This window comes from Marmota flaviventris, chromosome 12 (genome assembly GCF_047511675.1).
Source record: "Marmota flaviventris isolate mMarFla1 chromosome 12, mMarFla1.hap1, whole genome shotgun sequence".
Classification (NCBI taxonomy): domain Eukaryota; kingdom Metazoa; phylum Chordata; class Mammalia; order Rodentia; family Sciuridae; genus Marmota; species Marmota flaviventris.
The window spans coordinates 85,772,525-85,787,547 of NC_092509.1; positions in this window are offsets into that span (position 1 = coordinate 85,772,525).

Genomic DNA, 15,023 nt, shown 5'->3' on the forward strand with positions numbered 1-15,023 from the left:
TAAAACTACCTCTACTACTTTTCCTCCAACCTTGGCTGTCAGAGGAAGAAGTAGGATGCCATTTGCTATGGAGCACAGGACATGAAATTAAGTACAGAACTATCTCAGAGCCCAGTGCTCTCTGCCTGCCATGGTGAGCTAGGCACTCATAGAAATCCAAACACCCATTTGCATATTGAGCTCATAAACAAAGCCTGCCTCTAGTTCAGGTCTAGCATCAAATGGAGATCTGTGCACCTGCAGGACAGACTCAAATCTTGGCCACATCAGTTTGAACTTTAGAGTGAATCTGGGGAACAACCACCCTCCACCTGAGACTGTGCAGATTCCTGTGACTGTGACACACAGGCATGAGCACCAACTTTAGTGACCAAGAAACGCTCTCTACCACCCATCCTCAAACCAAGGGTAGCAGGGCTATGGTCAGGCTAGTGCTTTCAGATGGGGCTTTGGAACTTCTCCAATCCAGAAAAGAAAAGTCTAGGACCAGATGGCTTCACTGCTGAATTCTATGCAACATACATAGAAGAACTAATAAAATTTATCCTAAGTTACTCAAAAAATAGAAAAGGAAACAATTCTCCCAAGCATAGTTTACTAGGTAAGCATTACCCTCTTAAATAAGAACACAACAATGACAACAACAATAACTACAGACACTATGGACTATTATTCTTGATTAACACAGATGCAAATATCCTCAGCAAAATACTAGTAAACCAAATACAACAGCACATTAAAAATATTATTCATTACAATCAAGTGTGATTCATCCTAGAGATGCAAAGATTAAACCTACACAAATCAGTATGTGAAATCATCATATCAACAGAATAAAGGACAAAGATGATATGGTTATTCCATTGAAGCAGAAAAGTCACTTGATCAAATTCAACATCTTTTCATCATAGATACTAAAAAAAAAAAAATCAGCCATAGAAGAACATAACTCAATGAAGCCCATTTATAATGCAACAGCTAACATCATACTGAGAAGGAAGAAGCTGAAAGCTTTTTAACATCTGGAACAGGACTAGAATATCTACCTTCTACCAGTTTGATATAGCATAGTTCTGAAAGTCCAGGCCAGAGCAATTATATGCAAGTGAACAATAAAAAGGGAATTTATTGTAAAAGAAGTTCAATAATAACCGTTTGTACATGACATGATTTTATAAATAGAAAGACTCTACCAAAAATCAATTAGAACTAAAAAGTTTATCAAAGTTGCAGGATATAGAATCAATATACAAAAATCAGTAGCTAGAGTCAGGTGTGGTGGCACACACCTGTAATCCAAATGACTTGGGAGGCTACAGCAGGAGGATCACGAGTTCAAAGCCAGGTTAAGCAACTTAGTGAGGTCCTAAGCAACCCAGTGAGACCCTGTATCTAATAAAAATATAAAAAAGGGCTGTGGATGTGGCTCTGTGATTAAGCACCCCTGGGTTCAATCCCTGGTAAAAGGAAAAACAAAACAGTAGCTATAAAAGTGAAAAAAATTTATAAATCAAAAAAGGTAAAATATCTCTACAATAAAAATTATTCAATCTTTATTAAAAAAATTGAAAAGAACACACACAAAATTGAATAGACATCCTATGTACATGGATTAGAAGAATCAATGCTGTCAAAATATCCATACTACCCAAAGCAATTTACAAATTTCAATCCAATCCCTATCAAAATACCAATGTCATTCTTCACAAAAATAGGGAAAGCAATTCTAAAATTTGTTTGGAATCAATCATGAACCTTGAATAACCAAAACCATTTGAGCAAAAAGAAAAAAAAGCAAGACGTATTGCACAACTTTAGTTTAAAACATATTAAAAAATTATAATCATAAGAGCACTGTACTGGCATAAAAACAGACACAGAGACCAATGGAACACAGGAGAGAGCCTAGCAGTAAACCCAAGCATCTACATTCAGTTTTTCTAGTTGCTACAGACATGGTGGAGAAAGGGTAACCTTTTAGTAAATGGAGTTTGAAAAAGTGGCTATACATATGCAAAAGAATAGAGGAAGATCCCTATCTTTCTCCACTTACAAATGTCAGAGTCAAAATGGTTTAAAATTTTAAATATAAGACCTAAACTACTGAAATGTCTAGAAGAAGACTAGGGAAAAGGCTTCAAGACATTGTGTGGGACAAGGATGTTTTTGGAGTAGACCCCCAAATCACAGGAAATATAAATAAAAACAGACACAGACAAATGTTACAGAAAAGTAAAATGCTTCTGCAGAGCAAAGGAAAAACTATAATACAGAGACAAACTACATAGTAGGAGAAAACATTTCCAATGTATACATGTGACAAGGGATCAATATAAAAAAAATATATGTAGGTACTCCACAAATTTAATAGCTATAAAACAACACAATGTAAAATAGGCAATAGTGTTGCAGTTGTGGCTCAGTGGTAAAGCACTTGCCTAGCACATGTAAGGCACAGGGTTCAATCCACAGCACCACATAAAAATAAATAAATAAGTAAAATGGGCAAGAGACCTTATTAGATGTTTCTCAATAAAAGACGAAAAAAAAATGTTCAATCATGAATCAGTGGGAAAATGTCAATTTACCCCAGTAAGAATGACTGATATCAAAAAGTACTGGTGTGGATGTGGAAAAAAGGAAACCCTAACACACTGTTGATGGTAATGTAAATTCACACAGCCATTAGGGAAAAACAATATTTAATTTCCTCAGAAAATTAAGATTAGAACTATATGATCCATGAATCCCACTACTGTGTATATATCCAAAGAATATGAAAGCAACATCTGCACTCCTATGTTTGTTGTAGCACTATTATCAATAGCTAAGAAATGGAAACAACCTAAGTGTCCATCCACTAGGTGAACTGATAAAGAAAATATGATACATATACACCATGAAACACTTTTCAGCCACAAAAAGAAATACTGTCCGTTGCTACTATATGGATGGAACTGCAGATCATAATGTTTAGGGAAGTAAGTCAGAAACAGAAAGACAGGTATTACGTGTTGTCACTCATGAAAAGAGTTGGTCTTATAGAAGTTAAGACTATAATGATGGTTACCAGAGGCTGGGGATGGTAATGAGGGTGAGAGATAGGAAAAGGTTGATCAATTGCTACTAAGTTATAGTTAGTAGCAAAAGGTTCTACTATTCACAGTATGGTGATTATACGTAACAATTATGTATTACACATTACAAATGGTAGAAGATAGAATTTTGAAACTTTTCATCACAAACAAATGATAAAAGTTTGAGAAGATACATATTTTAAACTTATTTAAACATAATTCTATGTATGCATGTATCAAAAATTAATGGCACTCCCATTAATTTGAACAATATTTTGTCTATCAAAAATAAAAATAGTAGTCCTCAATGTATCACATTATTCTGTATCCATATTATCTACTGTCTACATATGGAATCTATGCTAATTTATGTAGCTTAATTTAAGCAACAGAACATCAACAAAAAACATGCAAACTGAGTTTAAAAATGAATTGCGTACTGGGTCTCCTTATTTTGGAGTGCTTTTACGAAGTTCAAGCTATTCAGTTAGAGATATTTTATCCAGAAAACAACCCCCATGAACTGTCACATGTAGGAGTGAAGTATCTTACATCAAACATTCTCAGTATATTTGTGAAATGATATCAGTCATGTAAATAACTCCTGAAAAATGATCCAATTGAACATAGCTGAAATTACCTGTTGAAGCATGAGTAAATTGTTATTTAAACCAAGAAGTTTTGAGCTAATTTGTCCCATAGTAATATATCCACATAAAATGGAAGATATTATGACCCATTCCTTTTAAGATTGGGGCAATCTCTACAATATCTTTCAGTAAGGTATACTGAGTAAATAAAATTGAGTCAAGGAGTAAACAAAATAATAATGTCATAACTTATGCTTTAGCTGATATATCCCAATGTACCAATTTCATAGAAGAGTATCTTCGTACCAACATCTCCACCTGAACTAATAATCTCTAAAATGATAAGGTAGATGATGAGAAGTCTGAATGTGACCTGGTATTAATTTCTTTTTAGAGAGAATTAGAAATGTAGAGGATACACAAGTGAGTTCTATATTGTTTGCAATATGAAAAACTTCATCCTCCAACATAGTGAAGCTATCAACTGCTTCTCCCTTAAATTATTTTTTCATGAAATTCAAAGATTGAGGTGATCCTTTAACACAACCCTTTAATTCCCAAATATAAGCTGGAGAAAAGAGATCTACGGAAAATTAAAGTATTTCCTGCTGCTTCCCCAATGATAGTCTTAATTTTCTCATTCTCTTGAGACAGAAAAGCTCTACTTTTACCACTGTCAGGTGTTTGGGTTTTATTTTATCATTTGAACTAATTATTTTCTCTTATTTAAATTTCTAGATGTGCCAGATTCGCACTTATCCAGATCCACAAAGCAGGTGTTGAGATTTTGTGGCAGCAATAGTAACTTTATTGGTTTCATTGTAATAGGACCTTAACTCCAATAACTGTTTGCATTTATGGTCTCTCAAGAGTAGAACCTGTTGTTCTCTCTTGTTTGGGAACTGATTAGTGTACTCCAGCAAATTCTAGTGGGAGTTGGCCATCTTCATTCAGATGAGTAGAAATAAGGCTCATTTCAGCTACAGACCTCATTCTAACCAAATCCCTACTTCGTTTTGGTTTATAACAATCCATTAGCAAATATAGAGGTAAAGGTCTTAGAAAAACTGAAGGACATATAGATTTGTATAGTTACACTCTAAAAGGTTTGGATGCTCAAGCCAAAAACCTCTATAGCAAATATGTGCTCCAGACTGTACACATTCCATCTTATTCTGTGGGAGACAGGAGAGAGCATGCATTACCACCCTAACTCCTTTAGTGAAAGTTAAAAGAAATTACAACAAGCTAAAGCAATTGCAATGAGCTGTGCTTCCAAGTGACTTCTTAATCCTCCCACACATGTCATCTAGGAAAAATTTCTGACTTGTTTTTACTTTCTCCATCTTTTATATTTAATTTCTTATTTTTCATTTTATATATATTTTTAAATTTTATCTTCTGTTCATTTTTTTCTTTAAAAATATTCCCCTCTTTGTCTTTTAACTCATTTAAAATTTTTTTATTCTGTTTTCATTTAATTTCTCTCTCCCTTCTTCTCCCTCTCTCCTGACCTCTGCCCCCAGTCTCTCCTCCTACCAGGGATGAAGCCTAGGACTTCATGCATATTTGTGCTTGACCTGTAAGTTTCACAAATAGTTTCTGCCACATGCCACTCCAGCTTAAAATGAGACAGACACTTATACTTAATAAAGGCATATATAAGTTCCCAGGAGCTGATTCATGCCAAGTCAAGCATGCATAGTAGAAAGCTAAGGTCTGACTCCTGAACAGATATTCAAACAGAAGGTAGAGAGAAGAATGATGGTTGATAAAATAACATTTCTGCAGGTCCTCTACATCAATGCAGCTGTCCTAGTCAGATGACAGAGGGCATATAAGTCTGCACCTGATCCCCAAAGAGATCCCCACAGTGCCTGTGGAATTCCCCAACTCCTGATAGAGAATACTGTTTCCATAATAGGTAACCACACAGCAAACATCCCTCAAGCATACACTGTTGCCTGCCCCACAACTGTCTGAAGTACCAAGTCTTAGAAGTCTGAAGAGACTGTGGGTGGATTCCTCTAACCCTCACAGAGTATGTACTGTTTCCAAACCCAAAAATCACAACCAGGGCACTAAGCAACTCAGTAATATCGCCAGCCAGCCATGGGCTCCAAGCAATGTGCATTTTAGCACATGAGAGAACTGGACTGACATTGCTGCTTGATTGGGCTGTGCCTTTTCTCTAGCTCTGCCTTTGATCCCACACAGCACCTGAGATTCAGTCAATCTGCTGACCACAAGATATCACCAAGCAAGACTCCACCCTCCAAAATCCAATCCCTTGCCTTATTTGGGTAGAATATTCTACGAATGGCTTCTCCCCATTAAATAGGGGGTTTCAGGTGTGCTTGCTCTCTTGCCTGCCTCTTGCCCCTTGCCTCTCTTGCTCTCCTTGCCCTCCAGGGTGGGAGCTTGGTTCTTGAAGCTGCAGAGCAATCTTGAACCCCCAAAAAAGGTATTTTCTGTGTTTTTTACATTGCCAGCCCAATCCACTTGGAAAGACCCTGATTCTGTAGCATATTGCAACACAGTAAGACCCTGTGTCTAAATAAAATACACAATAGGGCTGGGAATGTGGCTCAGTTGTTGAGTGCTCCTGAGTTTAATCCCTGGCACCACTCCCTAAATAAATAAATATGTGATAAGAAGATCAGTAGAAGAAGAAGTATAGCATGAAGGGAAGAGGAGGTACTGGTACTAAAATTAAGTAAATCAAATTCCATGCATGAATTATTTTTTTTGTCAAAACAAACCAACCAAAGTATTACGTATAATTATAAAGCACTAATAAAAATCAAACCTATATTAAGTAATAAAATAAACTTTAACAAATTCAAAAACGTTTGAAATAATTTCTTGAATCCATAAGTTTATAATGGAATTAAAATAGAAACCAAAAGCAAGTGAAATTATACAAGTATTCAGAGATTGAGCAATACACTACCGAACAAAAACAAACTAAACCATAAATCAGTAGAAGGAAAGAAATAATAAAGCTCACTAAAGAAATAAATAAGAGAAAGTTGAAAAAATAATTCAAGGGATTTGAGAAAACATTGAGTAACCTAATTAAATATCAGGAAAGATTAAAATAAAATCAGAAATGAAAAATGTGATAATATAATGGGCAACATTGAAATTCTAGCATTCTTTAAAATATATTGAAACATTATTGACATAATGATTTAAATTCTAAAAGAAATGTACAATTTCTGGAAAGACATGTCCTACCAACATTGAACCAAGAAGATACAAACAACTTAAATAGACTTTTTTAGTCAGCTTTTTTGACACTGTAAACAAAAATCCTGACAAGAACAATTTTAAAGGAGAAAAATTTATTCGAGGTTTAGAGTTTCAGAGGTCTTAGTCTATAAATAGCTAGCTCCATTGCTCTCAGCCCAAGAAAAGCAGTTTAGAGCATGGTAACCAGAAAGCACAGGGAGTGTTTCATTTACCCAGAAAAAAAGATACACCCCAAAGGCATGTGCCCAAATAACCCACTTCCTCCAGCCACACCCTACCTACCTAAGGTTACCACCTAGTTAATCCCTTTCAAAATGGATTAATGCAGTGTTGTTGTTGTTGTTTGTTTGTTTGTTTTGCTATATAGCTATGTTTTTAGGAAAAAATATTCTTATCTCAGGACTATACTATTTATAGAAAAAAAAAAGATTAATTGTTACCTTTTAGCGAACACACACTATTTGGCAAGAACATATAATTTTCTCTCAGGAAGAAAGACCCTCCAATCCAATGAATAAATCAGAACATTGGCTTCATCCACTACAAATTATAACATTTATAAGTGAAATAAGTTAACATTTAGATCTTGGGGGTAATGCTTACATACAAATCCAAGATGCTCAAAATATTATACATCAAACATTCTAAAATACAAAAGACTATATTCCATTTTTATTAGGTGTTAAGAAGAAACTCCTTTCTTCTTAATAACGTTTTGGTCAAAATCTTTTCTTTCCCTCTAGTGATGCATTTAAATGTTTAACATCTCTAGCAATTAGAGAAATGCAAATTAAAACTGCACTGAAATTTTATCTGATTACAGTCAGAATGGCAATTATCAAGAATACATAAAACAAAAAATATTGTTAAGGATGTGGGGAAAAGTGCACAATAATAAATTGTTGGTGGGACTGCAAATTGGTACAGCCACTCTGGGAAGCAGTATGGAGATTCCTCAGAGAACTAGGAATGGAATCACCATATAATAAAGTTATCCCACCCTCAGTATATATCCAACTGAGTTAAAAATCAGCATACTAGAGTAATGCAGCCACATCAGTGTTTATAACAGCACAGTTCACAATAGACAAGCTATGGCGCCAACCTACGTGTCCATCAACAGATTACTGAATAAGAAAAATGTGGTGTGTATATTTATACATAATGGAGTAATACTCATCCATAAAGACGAGTGACTTTGTGACATTTGCCAGTAAATGGACAGAACTAGAGACTACTGTGCTAAGTGAAATAAGTTAGTCTCCAAAAGTCAAAGGCTGAATATTCTCTCTGGTATGTGGAAGCTAATTCAAAATAAGGGGGTATTTAAAAAAATATAGAAGATCAGGGGAGTAGGACAAATGGGAATGAAGGGAAAGGAGGAGGGATGGGATAAGATGGAATGGGATAGGATAGGATGGAATCTGACCTAACTTTCCTATACACATATATGAATATACCACAGTGAATATCAAAATGAAGTTCATGGTGTACATCCACAAGATATTAATTTTTAAAAAATGCTATGAGTTAATAGCAGAATGGTCAGTAGAATATAGGTAAAGGAATAGGAGAAGGGAGGAGGGGAGGAGAGAGGAACAGGAAGTACTGGGGACTGAATTATAACAAATTGTATTTCAGGCTTTTATAATTATGTCAAAATGAATTCTCTGTTTTATGTAACTGAAATATAATAAATAAAAAGGGACTTTAAGTTCATAAATAAATTTCTACAGAGCTTTAATATTTTCTGTGTATGTTATTTTCAATTTAGTTTTTTAAACAAATCAGTAAATAAGTCAAGAGCACCAGAGTAAACTATACTGTGAGAAAAGAATTAAATCTATGATACCAAGGTAATGTTTTGGTTTTGAAAAGAGAAAACACTCAAAATTACATTATTGTACCAAAAAAGAAAATATAATTGTGTTCCAGTACAATGCTTAACTTTCCCTATTGACACTTAACAATTACATGTATTAATAGGGTATACAAAATAACAATTCAAAATAAGTGTACAATATTTAATGATGAAAATAGTGTGGTTATCATTTTTGCCTCCTTAGACATTTAACTTTTATTCTTGTTGGAAATCTCCAAATCCCTATCTTCTAATTCTTATAAAATATATAACAAATTATTGTGGACTACAGTAACCTGATTGTGTTGTAGAACATTAGAACTCATTTCTTTTATGTAACTGATTTTGGTACTCCTCATCCAAGTAACCTCAATTAACAGAATAACACAGTGACATGTTTATACACAAACAAGGAAACTTGCTGAGAAATAAATCAAGAATCCAATCCCATTCACAATAGCTACGAAATTAAATAATATATCTAGAAGTAATTTAACCAGGTAGTGAATGATCTCTATAACAAAAATAACAAAACACTAATTTAAAAAACTGACAGCCCCCAAAACAGATATCCCATGTTCCCGGATGGGAAGAATTAATATTGCTAAAATGTCCATACTACTTAAAGCAATTTACAGATCCAATGAAACCCTCATTTAAATAACAATTACATGCTTCACAAAACAGAGAAGAAAAATCCTAAAATTCATATCAGATTATAAAATACCTCTAATAGTCAAAGTAATCTTGAACAACAATAACAAAAATCTGTGGGTATCACATACTTGACCTCAGATCATACTGCATATAGTAACCAAAATAGCATGGCACTGGCATAAATCCTGAAATATCAACCAGGAATAACTTAATTTACCCAAAATAAGCATGAGATGACATCATGTGCACTCTGAAATCTTAAAGAATAATAAAAATTAATTTAAAATAGATTTAATTGCGATGTATCTGTCTTAAGAAATTAAGGAAGATAACTCAGGAGGCTGAGGCAGGAGGATTGCAAAGTTGAGGTTCGCCTCAGCAACTTAGTGAAATACTCAGCAATTTAGTGAGACCCTGTCTCAAAATTTAAAAAATGAAAGACTTGTGGATGTAGTTCAGTGGTAAACTGCCCCTGGGTTAATTCCTTAGCACTGAAAAAAAACAATTAAGGAAGAATATGAAATCATTCAAAAGCATTAATAAAACCATTCTACTGCTCTCTTGATAATATATGTTTTCCCACAACTATCCTTTTTACTTCTAAAATACTTTTGAGCTGGACTTGGTGGTACACACCTGTAATCTCAGTGACTTGGGAGGTTGAGGTAGCAGGATTGCAAATTCAAAGTCAACCTCAACAAATTAATGACAGGCTATTTAAAACTTAATAAGTTTGGGGATGTAGCTCAGTGGTAGAGCTGTGTTTAATTCCCTGTACAAAACCAAAAAAACAAACAAAAAACCTACTTTGATTACCAGTTTAAGTTGTCATCCTTAGCAAATTCCAATTCTCAATATGTGGTGCATGTAAACCTTCTAAGTGCGATCTCTGAAAGTCTCTATCAGCAAGTCTTCCTATAATCCTTCAAGACGAGGAGCATCATGAAAATTTATTGCCATAGAATTTTAAAAACAAAAGAAGAATCAGAAATACGTAATCAGCCGTACTTTAAAAAAAAATTCAGCTCTAAATGAAATAAGCTAAAATACTGGTCTTAAGTAACACAGAGAAGTAGCATGGTTTAAACCAGAAAAAAGTAGATAAAATTGACTTTTACCTCTTGGTTATGCTAATCCAAGTAAGGTAATGTAGTTTATTCAAGCCTTACTTTATTTGAAAATGTCTGGGTAACTAGAGTTTCAGGATCATGATGAAAGTTGAATTTCATCAGAGTGAAAATAAGAATTACTGACATCTACAAAAGAGGATATAATCCATTATTAACAAAACAACTTCATTGGTATTTATTAAAAAGACATTATGGATTGGGGTTGCGGCTCAGTGGTAGAGCCCTTGCCTAGCATGTGTGAGGCACTGGGTTGATCCTCAGCACCACATAAAATAAATAAATAAAATAAATGTCTAGCAACAACTAAAAAAACAAAAGAATAAACAACAACAAAAAAAAAAACATTAAAAAAGACATTATTTCTTTAAATCAGATATGTCCGAAAACTCCACATAGCCAACAAGCATCACACATCTTAAGTCTTAAATCAATTAGAGAAAAGAAGCTATAGATTTATGATAGGAATTATTCTATACATTAATTAAAAGTGTTGAAAAGGGTATGAAAAACTTGGTGATTTTAGGAGCTGACATTTTAATTTTAATTAATAGAATATTTTTGCAAGGAACATGTCCAAAGGCAATGATATGTGTAAACTTCATAAAACAGAAAGTGAATGACTGGATAGTGTGCCATAACTTTTCTAACCGCTTTAGACCACACCCTGACATGAAAGCTGGTAGAGAATGCTGCACACAGTAATACCTTTTATCCTTTCTTGTTTATGTACTTAAACAGTTTCATTTCATTAAATTTATCAGGTGTTGTTAGTTTGAAGAAATATTTTTCTTTCCTCCCTCTGTTTTTTAAAATTAATTTTGATTGTATTAAGCACCTCTGCTTCTGGTGTCTTCAAAGCTATGTCAACTCTAAATGCCCTGATTATCTATGTCTTACTAAGCTGTGTCCCATTAATCAGAGAAGATAAAAAGATTTAAGAGAAAGTAGAAGAAGTACTACATTATTGATTAGTTTAAAAACCCTTCATTCTTAGCGGAAAGTGGTCAATGTAATTTAGAGACTATTTGATGGAATATTTCACAGTTTGTCAGATAATGAATTCAATTAACTAGCAAAGGTTAATTTCTTTGAACGATGTTCTAAAAACAAATGCCTCTTTTTATTATGGTGCACAATAAAACAGTAACTGAACTTAATCACCATAAAATATTGTTTATACCAAAGCTTATTTTGTTAGAATGTAATTATTTTTGAAAAGATAATCTTTTCACTGGCCTGAATTTAACAATTCCACTCCTGAATTTGAATCATGTGTTTAAAATCACTGATCTAATCTCAAATTAGAATTAGAAATATGATTTTTCAGAAGAAATTTTATAAAATAAAGGTTTAACTGTGTAGAGGAATATGGACTCTTCATTAGAAAATTTAAGTAAGACAAAAAATTATTGACAAATGATTTTAACTGTGAGTTAAAACTCTTGTATATACTTAATCAGTGATTAGAATGAATTAGAAATTAGTATTGCTCTGTTAGTTCTTATGCATAGAATATTAATATATGGGTAAGTTATTCAATATAAAATCATGAATGCTAATATGCAATATAAACACAACAGAGGAAGAATGTACATATCACATACTAAATCTCCCCCTTCTTCTCTCTCTCTCTTTCACACACATATACTCATTGCCCAATCTGCAAGCACCAACAAATCTAGCAGCACGAAAAATACGATAATTATCTCAGGTGATAACTATTTCATTGAAATATTCTAATATTTTGAACTTAGCAATTCCTTTAAAAGGATCAGTTTGCTCTTACTGAATATATTATCAAATGTCTTTAGTTGGTTGGACTACATATAAGGACTTTTTTTCAAAATGAATATTGTGGAACATTATGTTGGATATTACTTGTAATGCTCCCATAGGATGCTAGGTTAAATAACTTGTTTAATGAATAACTATTTAAAATGGTTATATTTTATAAAAAAGAATTTAATCTCTGTACAGAGCTTCACCATGGCATCTAAGCAATTCAGGTCAGCCTTAGTTTTCTTTTGCCTTTTTTTCTTATTTTTTTGTCATTCTCTGCTTCTTATTTTTCTTATTCTTCCTTATGTAACCACAGTAAAGTAACCCAATAAAGAACACTAAATGAAAATAAATTTTTCAGACTGGCTTGATAAAATACTCTTCCAGGTTGGCTGGAGCAGAGCAATGCTACCTCTAGAGTCAACCAAGTATAAAATATAAAATTTGGACATATGAACTAAGCAAAAATAAGTCCACTCTACAGTTTTACCTGCCCATTTTCCAAACATGCATTTGCTTTGTACAGATGTACTTTTACCAGATTGAATACAGACAGAAGTTATGAAAGTTCAGAGAAATGTATTAATTATGTATTGCTTATAAAAATGATCTCAACACTTAGTTGCTAACAACAGTATCAATGTTATCCTCAGATTTTATGTATCAGTAACTTGGGAGTGGATCAGCTAGGTGGTATTAGCTCAGAATGTCTTGGAGGCTTTTATCAAGATGTCACAGAGTTGTGATCATCAATTGAGAGAGGATCCACTTTCAAATTCATTCGCATCCAGACTTCAAGTTCTTTCTGGTTCCTATTTGGCAGCATGACTTTCTTGCCACATTGACTTATTAGGCTGCTTACAAAATGACAGTTGCTTATCCCAGAGTAAGTAATCTGAGATAAACAGACACAAGTAATCTGAGATAAAGAGCTTCCTTATGTACAATCACCTTATTTTATCATCTTATTTATAAGATGTGCTCTCTCTCTTGTATAATCTGTTCATAATGAGTCAACAAAACCAGCCTGAATATAAGAAGATTTACATCATTAAGTACCATCTTAACCATTGCCTACAACAACAAAACAAAACAATATATAAATATATATGTATATATATATATATATATACATATATACATATATATACGTATGTCATATATAGGTATGATTTATTGGAAGTTTGCTATTTGTATCATTTATAGTTCCCCAGAGGAATAGCACCTATAAAATAGAGAAGAGAAATAGACTGAAAAATATATAAGAAAAGATTTATTATGAAGTGTTGTGTCAAGCAATTGTGGAGGCTGAGGTGTCCCAGGATCTACTATTAGAATATTGTCATTCCAAACCCAAAGGATGAGAACCAAGACAGTCAACACAGTGTAAGCCTCAGTTTGAGTCAATATATAAATATGCTGATGTCTGATGCAGAAGATGGGTGTTCCATCTCTAGAAGAGAGAATATTATATATCCCAAACACTGGGTTTTATGTAGCTAAATCTGGCATTCTTGATCCTCATTGTTCTAACCTTTGAAAAATCAACTGGTAGTAGATCTCAGTGCTCCAGGTTTCCACAGGGGCATATAAGAGGAGCAATCTGATTGTAAGAGAAGAAATCTGTGTGGTGGGTAACCAAAGAGGAACTAAGCTATCAATTGTGAAGCTGCATTTGTATTTTGCAAACACTCTACATGAATATTCTACCTATTTTGATTACTTTTAGGATGCTGATGAAGATATGGTTCAGAATAATCCTCTCCCAAGCCCAAATACATCTTTGAAAAAGATGGCCATTTTCACTGAAAAGATAACATCAAGGCCTAACTAAGTTCCAATAGTAAGTGAGTCTGAGTAAGTGAGGTTTTGGCTGGATAAGATCCAAGTAAGTGGTTGATATAAGGAACAAAAATAGACACCACCTTTGAATCACCTAAGGATATAATAAACTTATTTTCAAACGTACCCAATAATTTTTTATGAACGTAAATTATTTCATTGTAATATCATAGATGAATTTGCTGAATGAAGGATCTTATGGTACTATTTAACATCCCCACCACAACTATGTTCCAGGATCCTGAAACCGATTTTTGGTCTTGAAATTGTGTTTAAATATAATTTTCAGCATCTCTGGATACCACTGCAATTTGATATAGCTAGAAATTACTCTATTTACTTTTTGATGGATAAAAAAAATGCTTTGGTTTGCTATATACAGTAAGGTAAGAAACAGGAATGAAATGAACTTGTAAGTATGGGTCTGAACCATAAGCCTTTGAAATACCCACATCTAGTAGCAGGTTTAACTTACTCTGTGTTATGTAATTATTTCCAATCTGTTTTTCCTAAGGGTTCCATTAAATCCTATAAACTTTTACAGCTTAATCTCAGGAGTACTATGTGTAATTAAGAGTCTGTTATACACTTTAGAAAGCAAGAAGGCATAGATAGAAAGGACCCATTACCCACCTGTGGCAAAGAGAAAAACAGTCATCTCTAGCCCAGAGTCAATCAATATTTAGAGATAAAGGCAGCAAAAACAATGACAGGGAAGTTACAGACTTTCCATGGATCAAAATTACGGATAACTCTTCAAGCATTATTAGGAAACCCTTCTTAGTTTTCACAAAACAAAAAGCTAGGATTTAATTTTCAATTTACAGTTTAA